General features: G+C 43.5%; 1 protein-coding gene across 4 annotated transcripts in view; it reads right to left on the bottom strand.

Annotated features, from left to right (window-relative positions):
- The window catches only part of BMPR1B (bone morphogenetic protein receptor type 1B), a 517894-nt gene that overhangs the window by 408842 nt on the left and 85565 nt on the right, over positions 1 to 23487 (bottom strand). For all 4 annotated transcript variants that reach the window (XM_059722335.1, XM_014600279.3, XM_019488076.2 and 1 more), the window contains exon 2: positions 14372 to 14441. The gene's annotated coding sequence lies outside the window, so the exon portion shown is untranslated. The remainder of the gene's footprint in view (positions 1 to 14371; positions 14442 to 23487) is intronic.

The following is a 23487-nucleotide window of genomic DNA, read 5'->3' as shown; positions in this document are numbered from 1 at the left end:
AATTCACACTTGTGGGGTTTAAAAGATAACAAAATGTCATAGCATGCCTCCTGGTGTAGTGAGTCTGAAATGTCAAACATAGTTTAGCTCATGTACAAAGGAACTTTAATTTTCCCAACCCAACAATCTGATCTCTATGAAAAACTTGGTCCTCTATTTTTGTTCCATAACTTTGTAAATAAATATCCCTATTTTTCAGTCTCCCATATTGCCTTTATTTATTAGCATGCCAACAGATTCTTCAAATAATCACGCTAAAAGAAACATAAACCTGTAATTATCGGAATGTAAAATCTTGCAGCACAGGGCAAGTCTTAATTTAATTAATTTACAACATTCTGTTCACACTGGATAGTTATGCTCTAGTGATCACATGCACACATGCACACACACAGTTTAGGCTGTCCTGAAATTATCAGCAAGTTTGCTACTATTTTAAGGCCTCAAGTTGAGAAAACACAACAGCACATGAGCAATCGTTTCACTTGAAGCACGTACTTCAGACTTACTGATGCCAATAAATCCAGGTCCAAATCAAGTCTTCCACACACTTCAGACTTTGATACAGCAAATCAGTTACTTCCGGGTAATACACTCAGAGTCAATAAGCTTCAATGAGTGCTAGTGACCAGGTTATTTCCAGTGACTTCTGTTAGTCTAATAAAAATGAATATTTGGCAAAGTCATTTCTTTAATATTAACAAGCCAGTCAGTAAAAATGGTCTTATCAATTAATGAAAATAAACACTGGAAAAAGAGTCTCTTATTCAACTGCTCTCTCATGTTCTCAACCTGCCACACTTTTTTTCAGCAGTTGGCTCAAAGCCATATGACCTCAGAAGATGTGTTTTCTAAATGAAAATGACCAATTGTTTGGTGAAAAACCACATTTGTTATCACTTCTGTTACAAAGTGCATTACTGCTAGTTACTCTTCTTTTTGGCTCAATTCAGAAAATAAACAAATCATTCTTTCTGTATTGAGAAAAGATTCTTAGTTGCTGCATTTCCATCTTGCTCTTTATTCTGTAAGTCCATGAAGGTTGACAACACAGTGTTCTTCTCCTTGACAAAGGCTTTTTTCTCCTTCTGTTTCATCTTATATGGCTTTTCTTCATGCAGAGTGGCTCATTTTTATATTTATATTAAACCCTCTGGATCACAGCTTTCTTATGAGTGTTCCATGTCCAAGACTTTTCCTCTTTACTACAAGGCCCAGAATAGGTATGGAGGGCAGATCCTGCTTGCTGATGCAAAATGTTTAAAACTTTTCAACATGAAAATATTTCTAAATCAGAGATGAGCCACGTTTAAGGAAAATGTGATTCCCATTATCAGATCAGAAGTTTGTTCTTTGTTCTACCTCATTTCCACCCATGGTGCTCATTGTAATTGATGTTTATCTTAGGCCTTATTGGTCTTTTCCAGACTTAAGGAAACACCTTTTTGTATCTGAATGCTTGTCTAAGATCTCTCCCCAGTATAAAATTGACCCAATGATATTACTAAACAAATCTTGCTTTTTGTATATTCCTTAGACCATCATGGCAACAGCACCACTACAACACTATAACAACCATGAAGAGGGAATGGAGCCTGCTCATTGTCAGTAAAGGGATCCCATGTTCCTTTCAGAATCAACAAGTTCACAACTATTCTACCAAAGCCCCTCTGTCTTGTTATAACAAGGTAACTACATGTTATAAAAATAACATGATATAAGACTGCTGCAAAGTAGTCTTATGTCAAATTTAAAATTTATGATGCTCTTTTCAATCTCCCCTAGGTATGGAGTAGAAAAAGAAGAAATTTAATTATACACGTGGTTAGTCTGAATCCCTATACAGAGGGGTACAGAGCAACAGCACTATTAGGCTACCCATAACACCCAAAAACGGAAATAGTCTAACTCCTTCACTATTAAAACACTTGAACAGTCATACATATCTGTTTAAAATAATTAAATTAGCTGTCAAAGGAGCATGAAATCTAAATTTCAATTACTGCACATTTGGAAGCAGTGGTAACCACTTCAAAGAGAAGTAGGAATGATACACACACTTTTTTATTCTTAGAATAAATGAAAGTTGTCATTTTTAGTGCAATTTCAAATATTTACCTGCTGAATCTGTATGTAGGACTAAGTTATGGAACTTTAAAGCCTCAACATATTTTAAGAAAAGTATTACATCTTTCTTGGAAGCGATACAACCTACTGCATATATGGAGAGAAAATTCATATCAGCAACACCATGGGTGTGTCTACACGTGCATTAGATCCAGGAGCAGTTCACTTGTGAGTAAACTACACATGCTGCCATTAGTAGCAAACCTGCTCCCACTTCCCTGCAAACCGCTCGTGCTTCCTGGGGCCCTGCAATGGGCCCCTGCCACCACCAGGGGGAGCTCTAAGCTCCCCCTGGGTGCTAGCCCAGGCGCTAGCAGGGAGCACCAGGCCAGGAGACAACCATCTCCTGGCTGGGGCTGGGACATCACTCCCTGCCCTGCAGGGCTGCCTGCTGCCAGGGCAGGGACAATGTCCTCCTGCCCTGGCAGCAGGGAGCTCCCGGCCCTGGCTCCACAATCAGGGGCAGGGTACTGGAAAGAGCTGCAGAGGAGGGGCAGATCCCAGCTCCCTGCCCTGATCTGCCAGTGGGTCAGCTAGCAGAAAGAGATCATGGAGCTGGGCAGGGAACAGGCTCCCCAGCCCCACCAGTCGGGAGCTCCCAGCCCCAACTCTGGGGAGATGAGATGCTCCTAGCACCAGCCCTGCAACTGCAGAGCTCAAGCTGGGAGATAAGGATCTCAGAGCAGGGGGTGGGAGTTCCCTGCTATCAGGGTAGGGGGACATGGTCCCTATTCAGGGTCCAGTAGTGGAGCCTGCCCCAGCAGCTGGTAGCTCCCAGGGGCAGGGAGCAATTTCCCACCCCATGCTGGCCAGCTGACTGGGAGCATATTTGTTCCCAGTAGGTCAGGCATCTACACAAGCACTACTGCACAGTAACTTATCTCAAGTAAATTTGCTACTTGCATTTTCAGGTACCAATTTATTTGCAATTAGAGCAGTTTGCTGAGCACAAAGCGTGTGTACATGTAAACTGCTCTACTGCACAGTAAAGCGTCTCATGTAGATGCACCCAAATATGTAAATTAAAAACATGAACTAATAGCCATTCACCTTAATATCTGCACTAGAGTTCCTGGAATAAACAATATACTAGAGATATCAAACAGAAGAAATCAGTTGAAGACAGGGGAGCTTCAAATCAATTCTGCTCAAATTACGATAGCACTAAACTTTATTATAAATACTGTTATGGAGTAAGAAAAGATTTAAACAAGGCATTTTCTCCAATTTCATATGCTCTCCCCCTCCCTCTATTCTTTCTTTTTTGTTTTCCAGGCAGACAGTAGAGTTAAACATTTAAAATGCATAGCCTGATAGGGTACAGTATGTGTAGTTCAGGTTCCAAAATGCAATTCTGAGGAACAAAATTGGGGGTGAAGTTAAGAGTCACATCAGTTATCAGGAGTGTGATGAAAAATTCTGCCTGTAGAATGCAATAGCAAACTCTAAAGAATTGACACTTAGTGCTTTGTACCTTGTATAGTAACTTAAACCTATACAAAACAAACTGTAAAACCCTGACCACATAGGGCATGTCCACGCATGCAAGCAGCACGTGTGCTTGCAGCAGCTCAAACAGAAGTGGTGCAAATTTGAGCCGGGGCTTTTTGCCTCAGCACATGTGCCCAAACATGCACTTTGTTGTGGAGAAAATTGTGCCACTTGGGACAAAATAACCCTGCCTGGTTCCTCCCTATTTGAAAACTAAAAAATCCCTGATAAAAAAATCCCAAAGTCACTCTGTAAAATACCCCAAAATCCATGTTCCTCCACAACTAAAACAGAAGACCACTAGAGAGAAAGAGAGAGATCAGTTCAGCAATGTTTTATTGATCTATCTACAAGGTTAAAGCAATTTGGAAGACTACCAGTGTCTCTATCATAATAATAAAGTTAATTCTAAATACATGCTTCATGAATACATGAATATATACTCTGCTGCCCCCCACAGGGGCTACAGCACCCCCCCCCCAGGGGCTATGGCCCCCCTGCAGGTCCACATGCCCCACCCCCGCTTGCTCTCCCAGGCCCCGGATTCCTGCCCATTTTGCCCCACCACCCGCGGCTCCTGCAGTCCCCCTGATGGCTGCTCCACCCAGTCCCACCACCCCCCTGCTCCCCCAGACCCCCTCCCAAATGGCTGCACTGCCCAGCCCCAGCCCCCACTTGCACCCCCAGCCCCCCAATGGCTGCCCCTCCCACTCCAGCCCCCAGCACTGGGGGGGGGGGGAGCCTCTACTCACCTCAGAAGCAGGGGCTGTGGGAACTCTGGGGCTTCCTGGCAGACACCACCCCCCCCCACCACACACACACACACACACACACACACACACACACAGAGCACGGAAGAGCAGGGGGTGGCAGGGCCCAGACTGGGGCTGCTGGGGTTGTCACCCTGCCCTGCACTGTGCGAGGGGTCCCCAGTGACCTCGACAGCAGCTGGAATTGCGGTGAGTGCCAGGGATTTATTTTTGGGGGGGGGGTAGGGCCAGTTGGGGCAGGGATCAGGGACAGTTACCAGGGGGGCTCAGGGATGGGGCTGGGCAGTGGAGGGATCAGAGGTTTTGGGGGCAGGCAGGGGATGGGGCTGGGCAGGACAGGGTTCAGGGGGAGGCTCAGGGGGTGGGGCCGGGTGGGGTGGGGCAGAAATCTCGGGGGCTGGGAGAGTAGGCGAGGCCAGTGGGGGTCCCCCCATGGTTCCCTCCCCCCTCTTCCAGCCCCCCTGACCCCTTACTTACCGGCTCTGGAGCAGGGACAGGCAGCACGCTTCAGCACCAGGGTGAGGGCCAACCATAGAGACGCTATGGCAGCCAGAGCCTCTTTGTGGAGGACCCAGCCTCCGATTGCCTGAGGTTTTTTTTTTCTCTGCAGGGTTTTTTTTGCCCTGGTTTTTGTCTCCACAGGGTTTTTTGACCCCTGGATAGGGGTCTAATTTTGCTCCCGCACTGCAAATTTGCAGTGCAGGGAACATTTTCTCATTCTTGCACATGCCTCTTGCAGCATCTCAAAGGGGTTTGAGATCCTACAAGAGGCATGTGCGGGCTTGTCTGGACATGCCCATATAGGCATTATATACCAACTACTGTTGATATGCAGAAGAATCCCAGGTCTTCTGGTAGAAACCATAAGTGTACAAGCTTCCATACAGTTTATCTTGGAACAAAAATGGCAGCTCCAGGAGAAAAATAACCCATCTCCAACCACGTAAAATTTGCTTCCAGGAGAGTTTCACCTGGAAGAAAAAACACCTATATACTTCCTCACCACTGGAGTCCTTCAGGAGACCAGGAGGCATTGAGTAGTGGGGAAATGTTCCCCATGTCTTCCTATACTGAGATGAACCCCAGTCTACAAAGGCAGGGGAAAAGTGCTGCTTGCCTACTCCAGGTCCCAAGGGCAGTTGAACAGCAGGAAAAGGCTCCCCAGTCTGCAAAGCACAGAGGGCAGCTGCTCCTGTCTCTCCCATAGACTGGGAGGGAAGGGGAAGGGAGGAACAACTGCCTGCTGCTCCTCACCCACTCCTCATACCAGATACCTTTGTGTGAAAAGTGCACCGGGGCTTTGCCATACTGCTTAGTCTACTTGGCTCCCAGGCACTGAGAGCCAAGCAGAGGAGCAGCTGCTGCTTGACCCCTACCTGCTCATTACACCAAGGTCCCTAGTACGAGGAGAAGACAATGTGCTTGCCTCATAGTTCTAGGCCCCCCTGAAAATGAGAGAACTGGAACAACTGCTGGTTCCCACACTTTCCCCAGACTGGGATCAGTTTGGACTGTGGAAGGTGCAAGGAGTAGGGAAGATGGGGCAGTGATTAGCTGAATGCATGTACAGTTCCTTCTCCTGGAAACATTACTAGCAGCTGAAGTTTTCCATCACTAGAAATGAACACCTCTCTCACACTCTTGTACTTTGTGCAAGCCTGGACAACTCATAAGATTAAGTTAGAAAATCAGGAAACTTCATTGTAGGAGAAATGAGAAAAAGGGGACTAGGATCCTATAGCATGACAGGGCTTCACTTATTTAGTTTAGGCTACATCCCAGACCTGAGGAAGGGCATTTTACTTCTGAAAGCTCACCTAACATTTCTCCCAACTATAAGGTTGGTCCAATAAAAGATACCACAAAACAAATAGTGCATCTACTACATTCTACCTTGAAGAGCATACAATCTGAAATAATCTTTATGCATTTTATGCAAATTTAGCCTGGTGACTATTCCCTTACAATCACACTCTAACAGAATTAATTAAAATTAAATGTCCACTTTCATTGTGAGACCTAGCCATCTCTAAAAGGGTTCTGTGACTTTAGGAAGATGGAAAACCACTGGTGTAGAGAGTCATGGAGGTATTCATGTCAAGCTTTCCAGGAATTGTGTGTGTGTACTACCTATTTCTCAAACTGTCATTGTAATAATGCCTTATTCTCCTCACTGAAGTCAGACTTTTCAGGTTGTGTAGTGCATGACCGTTTTAAATCAAACACTATTTTAGAAAAATATGGCCATGCTAAACCTAACTGTTATAATGCAACAATCATTTCCTTTTTTCCCCTTTAAAATGAGAGTTGCTATTACAGGCTCCAGTTGTTTCCAGTTTTTCAAGGCTTTTCTCTGGGACAAAGACATTTAAAGATTTTGCTTGTGATTCAGTCAACCACACTTGTTTCCCATTAGAGCTTAGTGCCATGAGAAAGCCTAGCCTCCAAAACACATAGGGTCTCATTTTCAGTTGTCATCTGCTTTGACGTGTAGCTGACAAGGCAGTGTGACATAGTAATGAGAAAAGTCCTAATGGCTAAAACCCCAGGAACTCTCTGTTAAAGTAGCTGGAGTACAGTACAGGTTCCCCTTGCTTTATGCTGTACATGTGTTCCTGGAAAAAGGTGCACAACTCAAAATTGCATAAAGGGAACTCACTTTACAATGTAACAAATAGGGATAAGTTCAGAGACCTCAGCTATACTAACCCCCACACCCATTCCTACCAGTTTTACAAGGCAATTTTGGTACTGCCAACAGCAGACAGTAGACACAAGCACAGGGTACTATCATAATGGGGATGGCAACTAAAGAAAAACATGTCACAGACAACAAACAAGGAGCACAGATCCACACAGGATACTATATTTTGGTGCATGTCACTCTCACAATGCACTACTGTGGGCTTCCTCCACACCAATCGTATAAGAGTGAATTTACCTCGCATATAATGAATTATTGGTATAAAAAGTATTATCACATAAGAGTGAATCCGCACATACATGACTTGCATAAAGCGAGGGAAACCTGTATACATTAACCTGGTTCCAAAGCAGCCCCCTATGGCATGGTCAGTGCAAGTAATGGTAAGAAGCCAGCTGCTTCTATGGCTGCTGGCAACTCAGTTTAACTTGGGGAATCTTTGGCAAGGAATACCCAGCAGTTTTCTCCTGTCTTTAATACAAATACTCAATAAATATGCAGTAACCACTGCTCACTAGTGTCTCATGTAGGCACACCCAACAACATCCATTAGTAGGACCTAGCTTATGTAAAAAAAAAGAATGGTAGTTTTGTGTAGAAAGCCTGTACTGCAAAAAATCAACACCATCCCTCATTTAGCAGCAGTCTCTGGAAGAAATGGCTCAAGGGAAGGCAGGAGAATCATCAGTGACTTCCCTCCCACTTCACTGTCCTATCCTGAAGCCCTTACTTAAGTGAACAGTTCCACCTACTTAGTTTGACCTGCTAACTTAATTAAGGATTGTAGAGACATCTGATACCTTCATATGAACCCAATTTTGGTTCTAGTTTTAAAGGATGTTTTCTATCATTTAATGTCATTCCATGCTGACAACTTAATACTCAGGAGCTAATGCTGGTTCGGTGGGGGACAGAGGGTGTTGTTATTTTGTTTTTTTAAGTTATTATTATTATTATTTTTACATCTTTTTCCGAGGATATTTTCTCAACTGTATAGTTGCTGCAGCTGCTACTGCTATTGTGAAAACAGTTCTCTCACTAACAAGGTTACTCTTCAGCCTTGTCATAAACTTGTGTTAACACCTCTCCATTAATCAGCTAACTGGCAGTTGAGTGAAGAGACTTACAAGAATTGCCTGTCCAACAGTATTTCTATTTCTTTAGATTTTAAATAAATAAGACTCGAAGCACAACTATTACATTGAGGTTTCACTGCATGCAAAATCTTCAGAGGTGTAAAAGACCACAGGATTATAAATAATGTAGTAAATAAACATATTGAATTGTGTTCTCAATGCCATGGATAACTGAAATTGAAGACTGTCTTCTTAGAGAGACAGCAAACATAGCTTGTGTACAATAAAACAGTATAAACTGGACTATCTCTGATATGGAGGAGGTATCCTCACAATCACAGTATCCTCACAATCACAGAATACATTTCAGTGGTTATGATATTATTATTCTTTATTTGATCAGATTTCCTAATTTGCTTCTCCTAACCTTGATATATATTAATATGCAGACAGTCAACAGTTTAAAACAGTTTAAATTTGTAAGATATACCTATGCTTTAATTTTTTTTCTGTTTAATCTTCCCTATCTGGTGGCTGTTGAAATGGTCAAGACATGCTGAACATAAATGGAATATACAGCATAACAACTTAAAAGCACTGTTTGAATACACCTATAGGCCACATCCAGATGAGCGTGAATGTTCATTTTCCCAGACATAAGTGTACCGCTGCTACTTGTCCCCGGGGAATGCCCGTGCCATGTACACAGCAGGTTACCTAGGGTGGGGTGGGGGAGGCTGGAGCCAGCAACTGTGCTGACCCCACCAGCCTTACTTGGGTTCCTGGGGGGCTCAGGGAGCTGCAGCTACCATACTCCTGCAGCAGGGAGCCTGGTTGGCAGCTGGAATGTGGCTCTGGCCAGCCAGGTTTGGGGCAGTGCACATTACTGCCACGTGCACTGCCCTGCTTTTTTTTTGGCAAGGGTTTTTCCAAACCCCAGTTCTCCCGGAGTCAAAAAGACCCCCCACACTGCAAGATAGTAGTACGGGCCCTGCGCTTGTCTGGACACAGCTGAACCTGTTGACTCTGCATTTGAACATAATCTCCTAACTCTCCCACAACTGCACAGCAGCACACCACATACATACAGTCTCCACAGTTTTGATACCTACTATATATTCTCTCTGTGCACCCCAAGGAAATCAAGACACTCCAAAGGGGAAAAACAGAATGCAGGGGCCTGGATTTACCAGGATACCAAGGAGAGATTTTGCTGCATCCTCTTAAAAGGAGTGACTTCAACTCTACATCTGGACAATGTAGGCCTCCAGGGGTGGCCCGTACTTTAAAAAGTGTAATGAAGTCATACACAAGTAAGAAAATACCCGCTATACATGTGCCCAATGAATATTCATTGGATACAAATAATTTAGCGCACTACATACTAAGTACAGTTACTACACCAGGCAACAGGATAGTAGTTGTATAATTTTTGTACACCACTGTAAACAAGTACTCCAGGGCTACAAACAATCATATCATGCACTGTAGCAAGTATATACTACAGAGTCAATTAAAACCAGTTTTAACAGGAGTTTTGGCAGCATAAGATTAATTTTTAGCCTTGGTACTTTGTTTATAGATTATTAGGATCATATTTTCCTAAACAGAAGTACAGCTGCTTTCTCCCCTTCACACTCAATGGCCTAGCCTGTGAACATAAGGATTTATAAATCAATAGTTAAAAAAATGTATGGATTGAAAGAGCATTTTCGTTGCCTTGAATCAAGAACTTTTTTCCCCCTTTATTACATATAATTTAAAATTGTATTAAATATAAATTTAGCTCTGAACATTTGGGGCTACTATATATTTAATTAACACAAGTGAGTAATATCTGAAAATTATAAATGCAGGGTAAAAGCTACTGATTTTGCTAATTATGAATCAGGGGAAGTCTGCAAAACAAAATCCAATTTCTGATCTCAGAACACCTGAGTACATATGGGGGGGGATTCCATTGAATTCAGCAAAATTATCTGGATTTAATTTGTAAATTAAAAAGGCAAAACTAAGGCCTACAGCTCAAAGTCAATTGAAAGACTTCAGTGGGCTCTGAATCAAGGACTTAGGGCATTTTTACATGTGCTCCCAGAGCCGCTCTAATTAAAGCACCTGGAGCATCTCGTATATCAGCATCCCCATGCTTCAAAATGGTGGGAGGGATGCTTTATCTAAAGCTTGCCAAAGGAGCTTCAGTTAAAGCACCCACACCACCATTCTGAAGCACACGGATGCTGATACACAAGACATGGAGGCTGGCTGGAGCATGCTAATTAGCACGCTACAGAAGACTCAATTAATCGAGTCTTCTCCAACATTGTAATTACAGCATGTTGGAGCAGGCTCCCGACATGTACAGGATCCCTTAGTGCCCAAGCAACCTACAGTTTTCTTTCACTACAGTTTGAGATCTCAGACCTTATCCACAAACAATTTTTGTCGAGATTTATTCTGGTGTGATTTTTTTCTAGCAAGCAACATAAATTGATGAAATTTCTACTGTTCTTGCACTTAAAGCTGCATGAAAAGCAGTCTTCTGCAGATATATTAATTATGCCTATGGGAATAAGTTAACAGTAAAGCAATATAATTCTCCAGTATAAATCCACACTCTTGGAATACATTGCTTTAAATATACTGAGAGCAGACACATAGTTAAAGTAGTACAATGGGTATACACAAACCTAAGACTTTAAAGTCATCTGTGCATACAAATCAATTTTTTTGTCCATTTCCAGGTTCTGTACTGTTTTGAGATACTGTGTTTTATGTTTTAAAGACATACTAATGTTTAAGATTACGACTGCAGGGATGAAATCAGGAAGGCCAAAGTGCAACTGGAGTAGCAGCTAGCAAGAGGCATGAAGGGTAATGAGAAGGGTTTCTACAAGTATGTCAGCAGAGGAAGATCAGGCAAAGTGTGGGTCCCTTACTGAATGGGGGAGGCAACCTAGTGAGACATGATGAGGAAAAGGCTGAAATACTCAATATCTTTTTCACCTCAGTCTTCACAGGCAAGGTCAGCTCCCAGACCACTGCACTGGGCAGCACATATTGGAGAGGAGGTGAGCAGCGAACAGTGGCAAAAGAACAGGTTAGAGACTATTTAAAAAAGCTGGACACATACAAGTCCATGGGGCTGGATGCAATCCATCCAAGGGTGCTGAGGGAGTTGGCTGATGCGACTTCAGAGCTGCTGGCCATTATCTTTGAAAACTCATGGCAAATTTGGGAGGTCCTGGATGACTGGAAAAGGGAAAGTATAGTGCCCATCTTTAAGAAAGGAAATAAGGAGGATCCAGAGAACTACAGATCAGTCAGCCTCATCCCAGTCCCTAGAAAAATCATGGAGCAGGTCCTTAAGGAATCCATTTCTAAACATTTGAAGGAGAAGAAAGTGATCAGGAACAATCAGCATGGATTCACCAAGGGCAAGTCATGCCTGACCAATCTGATTGTCTTCTGTGATGAGATAACTGGCTCTGTGAATGTGGGAAAAGCAGTGCACCAAGGTATATACTTTGGTTTTAGCAAGGTTTTTAATACAGTCTCCCACAGCATTCTTGCAAGCAAGTTAAGGAAGTATGGGTTGGATGAACGGACTGTAAGGTGGACAAAAATCTGGCTGGATCATCAGGTTCAAGAGGTAGTGGTCAATGGCTCAAAGTCTAGTTGGCGGGATCCTGGTATCAAGTGGAGTGCCCCCTGGGTATTTCTTCAATATCTTCATTAACCCACTTGCTCCCAATCCCCCCTGCCACAGCCCCACAGTACCAGCTCATGCAGCCCCGACCCCACATGCAACACGCTCACCCATCTGAACTGAGAAGTGGTGGTGCGGGACAAACTGGTGCTCAGCGTTGGGGAAAAGCAGCCCTTCCCCCTCCTGCTGCCGGCACTTCCTGGTACAGCCACTCGGAGCACGTGCGGGGCTGTCCTGCATCTCCACCGCGTCACCGCCATCTCTGGGATACACCATGGGGCAGCGGTGGCAGTGCAGAGCAGACACAGGGCAGCTCCACATGGGCTCCAAACAGCTACACCAGGAAAAGCCAGCAGGGGGAGGGAAAGGGGCCTCTTTTCCCCTGCACTGAGCACCAGTTTGTCCCACACCACCACTGCTCGGCCTGGGCCCCAGCACCAGCTCCAAGCTCCAGGCTCACCCTTCAGGGCTGAGCAGTGGCAGCAGCAACAGCTGGGCAGAAAATGCTACTCAGTCTGGGGGAAAGCAGCCCCTTCCTCTCGCCGCCACCGGGCAGTTTTTGCTGTGGCCACCCGAAGCCTGCACCGCACTGGGCTGTGGTGCAGCTCCTTCACCACCACCTGTGAGCTGCCCCATGGCTGCTCCACACTGTCACTTCTGCCATGATGGGCAGCCCAGAGGCACTGATGTAGGAGCTGCAGCACAGGCTGGTGCAGCATGGGCTCTGGGTAGCCGCAGCAAAAACTGCCCAGCAGTAGTGAGGGGGAGAGGCTGCTTTCCCCCATGCCGAACAGCAGTTTCTGCCCAGCTGCTGCTGCTGTTGCTGCTCAGCCCTGACAGGCAAGCCCAGAGCCAGCACGGGGAACACAGGGTTGTGGCTGCACACACTGGTCCCCGCAGCTACTGCTGCATGCCCTGGGGCGGCAGGGCATGCCATGGCCAGGCAGTGCAGAGCAGGCACTGGGGCTGTGTCCTGTTGGTGGTGGCAGGGAGATGCTGCAGGGCATTTGGGCTCTGCGCTGTTGCAGGGTGGGGGCAGGTGCTGACCAGCTCAGGAAGGTACATGCAGGGGGCTCCCATGCACACCCCGCATACCCTCAAACCCTTCCCACAAAACCCACAGCCACACACTCCCCCACACATAATCATACCCCCCACAAATACCATACCCACACATCTCCACAACCCCCCCACCACCCTTGCCCACTCCACACAATATGCAAGAGTAAAGACTGCATTTTGAGTTATCATGCAATCACTTTTACATATACAGCACAAACACACAAATTAGGAGAAAAATATATATTTTTAATTAAAATATATTAATATGGATATTTGATTTTTAGTATATAATTGGGGGGGGGGTTCCATTCAAAGATGGCAAAACCTCTTCCCCAAAGAAGTACTTCCAGGGGCAATGGGAGGGACTTCCTGTGGCAAAGGTCAGAGGTTAGGGGCAGGACTTATGATCCCAAGATGGTGATCAGGGGGTGGGGCACCTGTCAAGGGGCAGGGCTACCCATGCAGCCCTTGACAGCTTGCCAAAATTCAGTAAGCAGCCCTCCGCCTGAAATAATTGCCCGCCCCTGCTCAAAGGGATGTTCAGTTTTGTTTTACAAACCCTCTTAGGAAGTTGCCAAGGGGAACTAAAGGTAAAACAATGGAGTTATAAGAGTTTTGCTTCCAAGGCTGATGATGTTAGTTTAGTTTAGTCGTTGTTGGCAAACTGATGAATTGTAATATTTTAGGGCTATATTTTTCCCCATGACACAGCTCTCAGTAAGGGATCCTGAGTAAGCCACACTAGCAGAGAAGTAGCCCCGGCAGGCACTGTCTCTTGGATGTATTTTTCTGAGGCACAGTCCCTCTTGTCTCCTATTTGTCACAGAGGAAAAAGGCAAAAATATGCCGCTGCTGCTGCTCAGAGCTCTCATGCAGGAGGAAACATTTCATAGAGAAACTCAGTGCAACCACCCAAGACAACTCACATGGCACAACCCTTTCCAGGCTAGCTATTCAAGCAGGTACACAGGGCAGTTTCATCTGCAAACAGTTGAGAAGCACTGAGATAAACTAAGGAAGCACCAACAGTGGTCCTCAGCCAGGGATACCTCCATATTAAAAAAAGTGGAGGTGGAGTGCCATGACGGAACAAGCTGAAGACCACTGGTGTGTACATGTTGGATGAAAAGATCCACAGCAGAACAAGCCAGTATTTTTAATTCAGCAGAGGGCAGATAATGTCACAAGTTACTAATATAACAAATTGATATCTACTTTGTCAAGTTGTCATGTTGATCCACACCTACTTTCTTATCTTCTGAGGTTTTACTGATACCTATGGTAAAACTACACAGTCCATTCATTATGTTAGCACATATTTAACTCACCATAAGGCACAAAAGTAGGAGAGAAAAAAAACCCCTCTCAATTGACAAACTTTCTGTAATTGAATAATAATGAATGTTATCTTCTTCATTGATGGACACTGTCTTACCTTTATCAAGTAAACCTGAAATGCCCTTTTCTCCTCTTCTGTTCCAGGAACAAAATAAATGAACTCCAACCTGTGAAGAAAGAACATTTTGAAAATGATTAGTGGTATACTAAAAATAGTTTCCATCTACTACTACCATGGAAGAGACTTTCTATATAGTCCTGCTGAGTAAAGTAAAACAATGTTATCTGGAGGGAAAAAACTCTAATGATTACAACATATGGCTAGTTAAATATTCACTACAGTATTTTGATATGTGACACTGTGAACATTCAATTCTATGAAACTCAGCATTGTGATTGTGAAGTATCAAAGAATATTAAAAGTATAGTATCAACTATGGGGAAGAATTCCTTCACATTTGGCAATTTACACTGTAATGTCAACTTCATAGGAATATTGGCAGTATGCATGTACTGCAACTCATCAGACATTCTTTGAATGGATGAGGTGCCTAAGGGGGCAAGATGGCTACAACAGGTCCAAAGTAAAGCAGGATATATGCCGCTAAAAATAATTCCTGTAGCAAGATAATTCAACCATGCTTTAAAACAAACATGCTCCTTTTGAAACTAATTAAAAAACATGCACAAACTTCACATCAGGAATGCTATATGTGGCACATATATGGTAACACTAGCTCTTAGCCTCAAATGGCAGAGTGATTATAGGCTAAATTCACAGAGGGGACTTAAGCTGCACATTGCAAGACCTAATACTTAGGCTCTCTGCCGCTTATTGTAATTCACAACCAAGTTAGGCACCTATGTTCTTTATACAATAGGGGAAAATTCGACACCTCAAAATAGTATTCACTACAGCCAGCATACCAAGGGGGAGGTGGTAAGGAGTGGACAGAGTCTGCCAATGACAGCCAGGTGAAGGGGTACTTGCAAGGTGAAAAGTACCTCCTGGTGGATTCTCTCATGAATCAGGTAATGGACGTCCAGGAAGAGATAGATTGGCCCAGAAGCACAAAAATACTGCCAGCATTACGGTAAAGGGACAGACAGAAAAGGCATTGAAAGACACAGAAGACATGGGTACTCAGGAGGATGAAAGCTGGCTGCTTGCTACCTATGGCAAGAAACAGCATACTAGAAGAGGTATGAAGCCCTGGCATCGGCAAGAAGGAGCCCATTCAGTGGCAGGAGAGGCCAAGTCATAGACCCTTAAGGGGGAAAGGATCAAGACCTCTGTTGCCAAGAAACAACAGATGGTGCTGGTTAGGCAATCCCTCCTGCAGGGCAAAGAGGCACCCGTCTTCCAGCCTGATGGGTTAATTCAGGAGATCTGCCATCTCCCAGGAGCCCTCTTCTTAGACATCACAGGAAGGTTACTCAGACTCATCCAGCCCTTTGACTATTATCCTATGTTACTCAACCATGTGGGCACTAATGATATGGCAGAAGCAACCTGGAGCAAATCACAAGTTATAAGAGCAGCTACCAGCAGGGCTTTGGCTTCTTTGACCATGGAGTGCTGTTCCAGGGAGATGGACTTCTGAGAAGAAATGGGGTCCAGCTGACAAACAACAAAGGAGAGAGTGTCTTTGCATATAAGCTTGTTAACCCTAGCGAAGAGGGCTTTAAACTAGGTTTCCCAGGGGATGGAGACAAAAGCCAAGGTATAAGTAAAGAGCCAGGGGACTTGGATTAAAAAAAAAAGGGAAACAATAGCAAAAGCCTTAACAATATTCTCAGGGAGAAGTTAAGACAATCAATTTGATACCTGAAATGTTTATATACTGATGAGAGTGAGTATATGGAACAAACAATAAAAACTGGATGTCCTACTCCTAGATTCAAGTAAATACAGTAATACAAGCACTTGATTACAGAGACCTAAATCACAGATCTAACAAACAGAAGAGATGCATTATAGCAACTAGTTCCAGTTGGCTACCGGCCTAACCAGTATAAACTGGCAGGCTATAATAGCACTGGGCCTTAAACTGGGATATGGAAGAAAGACACATGACTTTACATCACTGGGGAAGTTGAGTTTAGTGAGATGAATATCAGGAAGCTCAAAATGAGTGAGAGTTCTTGAAAGAAAGGGACATCTCAGAAATGTTATAGAAAAAGCATTAGCAAGTTTTGCATACAACATGATTACACAGGGCTAATAAGGTCAGATTAAAGAGGGCACCACCCAGATTTACTGCTGTCAACAATGACTGAAAGACAGAAGTGGGAAGGGAAGATGAGACGGTGGGTTCTTGACACACTGCAAATGCCAGCTGACAGCAAAGAATCTACATAAGCTCCAAATAATGGAAAACAATCATGTCCAAGGAGGAAAATATTTAATATAATTAAGGTGAGAACTAAATTGTCAACAAAAATGAGAAGTAAGGAAAGTGAGAATTATTTAGGGGTCCTAGGATTTGGCCATAAAGAAGTTCCTGGAAACCACAATGAGAGCAGTTTTAATCAACAAGAGAATAGGAAATCTAGTCTGGAGAAAACTAAGGACAAAGCTGAAGAACTGTATTGGGCAGACTGCCTAATGAGTTCATAAGCATAAGGAAGAAAGGAAGATGAGCCAGCAAATGTTTGAGGTAGCATCGAAGATGCAAGGTTCTGGATGGAGAGGACATTTCTGAATTGTGAGCGAAAGCTTCTACATGAGAACACAGAGTTAAGGAAAGCGGGAAAGAAAGAGTAGGGGCAAAGGAGGTCAGGAATTGCAGTAAGACTATAACTTTCACTTGTCATTCATAAGTATTTTATTATCTAGTGCACCATCACCTTCAAATGCCAAGCTATAATCACTCATTTAGCTTCTCTGAAATCTTTCACAATGCCTCTACTTATCTTATCATAAGTAGTACTACACATATCAACAGCTATTCAAAATGTGGTGACTGGCTCTACCTCATTCCTACCCAAACAGCAGCCAGATATTTGTTTCCTTCAGAATATTGGAAAAGCTAGAGCTATCACAAAGACAAGGAAAGAAGTGTCATTCTGATAACAGTCTGATTCAAACAGCATATCCTTGGTCTTAAACCCAGATCTGATATGCAGATCTGTTACTTGGGCAATCTACAGTTCTAGTTCATTGGTCAAATAAGAAATTAATTTTGTCTTCTATTTTTAAGAAGTTAAAAAAATAAAAATCCAGCTAATATTTTATTTTAAAAATACCTACCGCTAACATTCAGAAATTTAAGAATGTTGCAAGTTTATAATGACAGTTAATTCACAGAGCTCATGACTGGTTTCTATGCTGTACTTTGAGTGATTTAAAGAAACAGAAAATCATTCATTCTGTCTTGCCAGCTGACAGAAAATTAAATTATAAAACTCATCTTACTGCTATGTACAGAGAATACAATGAACATCAAAGGATTTTGTAAAAATCATTCATGCAAGTAACTGACAGTAACCCTTATCTTGAAAAAATGTAGCGCCATTTTTATAATTCTAGGAGCCTTTGCACTGCCCCAGCCCTCATTCCTGTTACCGGGGTAAAGATGCATGTGTCTTGCAACATGCCCAAAAGATTATCAAATTCAGATCTTCTAAATGAATTCCAGAGCTCCATTGGAAACATTTGACTATGCAAGGGGCCATTCACACAATCGTCTCAACAATGAAGAGCAAAACTACTTGGATTTAGAGTGTACAACTGAAGATGCAGCACCGTTAGAAAAAAAAAAAAAACACATCAGAAGGGTCAGATGAAATCCTGCTCCAAAATTACAAGGAGGTCAGGTCAGAAGTGAAAAATGCTAAGGCATTCCTCAGCATGTATCAGGAAAGATATGTACAAACTGTACATAAGAACAAAAAATACCACTGATTGGAACAACTGGAGTAGGAAGAGCCGAGTAGCTGACCTTGAGTGGGACTAAAGCCAAAATGATAGACAGACCCTGGTTTTCAGAATATGGGAGAAACTACTATCCTTTAGGCTAATAAAGATCTTTCTTCAGAGTATGATAATGACCTCAAGCATACAGCTTTTAACTTGAAAGGGCAATCATTCTGCAGTACAAGCCTAGAATGCAGCCAATTTTACATACATCAGCCTAAATACGTTTTCATGGAAAGTTTACAGCAGGGAAAGGCAGGCCTACCTTAATCTCATGAGATTTAACCCTGCATTTTGCTGCATGCTCTCTTCTGGAGTGGGTGGCAACTGCAAAGAGAAGACCAAAGGCACAAACACTTTGTGCTATAGAAAGCATGAATTGTGCTGAAAATCTTACTCCCTGCAAGAAAGGTATTTGGGGTCAAGATCTCAGGAGATCTACTCCACTCTCCTTCCTGACTTCTTTACCCTCTCCTACTAACGTGGCTTGCCAAACAGCCATTGATATTACTGACATGACTATGTCCTTTCAACCTCCAGAATGAGGAGAGGACATAATACTTAAGTGATAATTTATGTAAGCAGTATAACTTCTACCAGCTTTTCTGGATTTAAACTAGGTTACTAAGAAGGCATACTGCAAAAAAAGCTGTAATGTTCCACTTCATTTTCCCCACATGGATCTCCAGTTATATATTGTTCATATGCAACGTGGTACCACGGGCTCAGAAGCAGGAAATAAAAGTGTGAACTAATTTCAACCACTCCCTGTCTCTGATTATTTCTATGATCTTTCTGCTCCTTTGGTCCTTTCATACAGCGGAGCTCCACCACCAGCTCCATGGGTGTATACCCTAGAAGCGAATATACACAGTAGATAAGGTGCTGTTATAGGGTAGGGAAGTAGATCTCCAGAATTAAGGGGTGACATCAAAACTCTTAAGTGGTGAGACTAAGCACACTATGTGTTGACTCTGAAGTCATCTATAGTAAGTATACATCTGTCCACTGTGAACACAGAATCCGCTGCTTATTTGTTTATACAATGCTAGTTTAATAGATTTAATTTGAAGATAAACAGTTAAAGTTTATACATTTTTCTCCAGTAAAACAAAACATAAATGAATGCATACATCCCTTAATACCAAACTGTTTGGAAACTAATGGAAAGCTACAGATTGTTCATCTTGATAGAGGCCACCCATTTAAAGTGTTGAAATAATAGGTTCTACATGCAGAGAAAGTTCAAATACACTATTTCCTCAGTTTTTAGGTCAATTAGATAAAAAGGATTCTCCAAGGAGAAGTTATCCATGCTAAACTTGCATAAAACATGTAAACAGTTATGGTTATTCTGCATAAGCCAAGGCAGACAGAGCAGTAACTTAGTTCTGTAATCTTTCAGTAACTTTGATGCTGGATATTCCATATAAGAGCTTTTAAAATAGATAGTTTATAAAGAATGTTTAGGTTTTTGTTTTTTTTACAGAGCTTTTTATAGCTCCAAACTATAGTGTGTCATTTGTAACATGCAGGACAATGCATTGTAATCAAGGATCTGCAGGTGGAGGGGTTTCCTAATAACAAAACATCACTTAGGTCAGCATGCCTTTTACAATAGATTCCAAAATTAGACCAAGTGGACTCTTAGGCTAGGGACAGAAATTAAACAAAAACCAGTATAAGTGATCAGAATCTGTTTCTAATCTGTAACACAACAGAAATTCAGTGCACATAAACCACTTGCAAACTGGCCAAAACAGGTTTAAGATAAACCTGGATAGATGTATTATTAGACTTAACCATTAGCGCTCATGGCGCTCAGGTCAGATCCCAGAGGACTGGAAAAGGGCCAATGTAGTCCCTATTTCAAAGAAGGGGAGGAAGGAGGATCCAAGAAATTATAGGTCAGTCAGTCTCACCTCCAGCCTTGGAAAAGTCTTTAAAAGATTGTGAAGGAACGTATCTGTGGGAGTCCAGCAGAAAAAATAATGCAGTAGGGAAACCAGCATGGATTCATAGCAGGTAGATCATGCCTGACCAGTCTGGTTTTGTTTTATGACAGGGTCACAAAATGCTTAGACGCTGGAGTAGAGGTGGATATCCTTTTCTTGGATTTTAGCAAGGCCTTCGATATGGTATCTCATCTCATTCTCATAAATAAAGAGGCTGTGACAAAGATGTTTACACGGTCCAGTGGGTAGCAAATTGGCTTAACAGTCATGTCCAGCGAATGGTAGTAGATGGGTCAGTATCAACCTGGTAGGATGTGGGTAGTGTGGTCCCACAGGGTTCAGTCCTTGGACCTGTACTCTTCAATGTCTTCATCAGTGACTCTTATGTGGGTGTGAAGTGTACTCTGTCCAAGTTTGTGGACGATACTAAATTGTGGGGTGAAGTGCACACTCCGGAGGGTAGGGAACGATTACAGGCAGACCTGGACAGGTTAAAAAAGTGGGCAGTACACAACAGGATGCAGTACAAGAAGGACAAGTTCAGAGTGCTGCACCTAGGGTGCAAAAATATCTAGCACACTTACTGGCTGGGAAGTGACCCTCTCAGCAGCACGGAAGCAGAAAGGGATCTCGGAGTCATAGCGGACTCCAAGATGAGCATGAGTCGTCAGCGTGATGAAATCATCAAGCATTTGTCAGACCACAGTTGGAGTACTGCATCCAGTTTTGGGCGCTGTAGTTCAAGAAAGACTATGATAGAGTCAAGAGGGTCCAGAGGAGGTCCACTCATATGGTCAGGGACTTACAGAACAAGCCCTATGAGGAGAGACTGAGGGACCTGGATCTCTTTAGCCTCCGCAAGAGAAGGCTGAGAGGTGATCTTGTGGCCACTGACAAATTCATTAGGAGGATGCAGAAAGGATCGGAGATGCTCTGTTCACCAGGGCACCTCTTGGGGTAACAAGGAACAATGGTCACAAACTGACAGAGAGCAGATTAAGGCTAGATATAAGGAAAAGCTTCTTCACGGTAAGGGTGGTCACAAGTTGGAATGGGCTTCCAAGGTGGTGCTCTCCCCTACCTTGGGGGTCTTTAAGAGAAGGCTGGATAGGCATCTGCCTGGGGTCATCTGACCCCAGCACTCTTTCCTGCCTAGGCAGGGGGTCAGACTCAATCTGTTGAGGTCCCTTCTGACCCTAGCATCTATGAATTAGGTTAAATCAATTTATTGCACTTATGTCCCAGACTCCCTCCAGATTCAAGCTGTCTGCTCCAGCTGAGCAGGCAGATGTACTCCAGCACCCCCTGGCTTCTGGACTATGCCACTGCAGATACGTTGCTGCATTTCCAGAATCAAAAGTGCATGCCCATTCACTTGCTTATCAGTTCAATCTACACAGCTTAAGCTAACCTGCAGAGCCTGAATTGATTCAGCCTTGGGCTTTTTGACTGTCTGTATTTGGTCATAAGGATCCCTTGTTCCCTTTACCCTTAAAGCTGTAAAACTCAGAAAAGTAATGATATTTATGTGCACAAAAAAGGGCAGGGTTGCTGGGCTTTGATATCTATGTGTCTGGCAAAATACAATGACTGCATAACAGACAGAGAAGCCAAAGAGTCTATTGACTATAAGGACTTCAAGTAGATTTCACTAGCATTTATTGTAAATTGCATATAGAACACTCGCTGCCTTGACCTAATTTATCATTCCTCTAAGTGCCACAAAAAGAGACAAGTTTAAACACTAGTTGATACAATCAACAACTTAATGTGGCTAAACTAATACAGCTGCATCAAAAAGTTGGGAAAACACTACCTGAACTGTTAAAAATGTTCCATTTCAAAAGATAAGGAAGCTACATTCTGCCTCAGTTAATATTCATTGTGTATTTAATTTCTCAATGCAGTTGAATAATATTTTCATAATTTTCTTACGCTGTACTTCACAACACCTCTTTCAAAAGGATTCCAGTTATTCAAAAAAGCACGCATTGTGCGCCAGACTGTAGGACCAAAGACATGTCAGCCCATAACAGGAAGTTACCCTTTCCCCCCTTATGCCACAAAATAGCCTTCCAGGCAAATACTGAAAAGGGGCACAGCTTGGAATAATTACAGAGATAGCTTTAAGATAATTAAACAAATTACTTGGAATCAATGGTGCTTAAAATCTATTGAGAAAATGAACAGAATCCATCAGAAAACTTCTGAGAGTAAGGCAAATTACAGAAAAGTGCTACAACATGAGGAAGATGAAATTTCATTTGATGTCTTTGTGATGCAAAAACACTTTGCCCTCGATGAGGGGGTTTGTAAAAAAATATTAGCCATTTTAAAAATGCTATATATGTATACAAATACATAACATGACTTCACAAAAACCCAGCTGCAGTCTTTTGAAGAAAGAAAGCCTAGTTTTCAACAGTAACTTCAACAGTTCTGGGTTTGGTAGCTCTCTATGTTAAGGAAAGCTACGCGTCCCTGCAAGCCGATATTAGCGACCAGGGTGGATGGCTGGAGACCCTCTGGGTTAAAATCCGTGGGGAACACGGCACAGGGGACACAATGGTGGGAGTCTATTACAGACCTCCCACCCAAAGTCCTGAGCTAGACCAGGAGTTTGCCCAGGAACTGGCTGAGGCAGCTTGCTCCAGGACCATGGTTGTCATGGGTGACTTCAATTACCCAGACATCTCGTGGGAGGATCGCTCAGCAAAATCTGAGCGGTCGCAGAGCTTCCTCTCGTGCGTGGATGACCTCTACCTGACTCAAGAAGTCTATGGGCCAACGAGAGGCAAAGCGCTGCTCGACCTGGTGCTGGCTACTGGGGAGGACCTAGTCGGCGACCTAGTGATCGATGGGAAGCTGGGTGACAGCGACCACGAGCTGTTCACCTTCACCATCCGCCGAAAAGCTGGCAAGTCAGTCAGCAACACGCAAGTCCTTGACTTCAGGAAAGTCGACTTTGACAAGCTCAGGAGGCTTGTCAGTGAGGCCCTAAGGGACTGTGACCACAGGGAGAGGGGAGTTCAAAAAGAGTGGTTGCTCCTCAAGGGAGCGATCCTCAATGCACAAACTAAGTCTATTCCATCTCGGAGGAAAGGCAGCAAGAGGGCACAGCAGCCCCCCTGGCTCTCCAGGGACCTAGCAGACCTCCTGAGGCTAAAAAGAAAGGCCTACAAAGGATGAAGGATGGGAGTCACCTCCAAGGAGGATTATTCTGCACTGGTCCGGTCCTGTAGGGAGCAGACCAGGAAAGCCAAGGCTGCAACTGAACTCCAGCTAGCTTTGAGCATCAAGGACAATAAAAAGTCCTTTTTCAGATATGTGGGGAGCCGG

The sequence above is a fragment of the Alligator mississippiensis genome, chromosome 2, assembly GCF_030867095.1.
Source record: "Alligator mississippiensis isolate rAllMis1 chromosome 2, rAllMis1, whole genome shotgun sequence".
Classification (NCBI taxonomy): Eukaryota; Metazoa; Chordata; order Crocodylia; family Alligatoridae; genus Alligator; species Alligator mississippiensis.
This window is presented reverse-complemented; position numbering and strand designations above follow the sequence as displayed.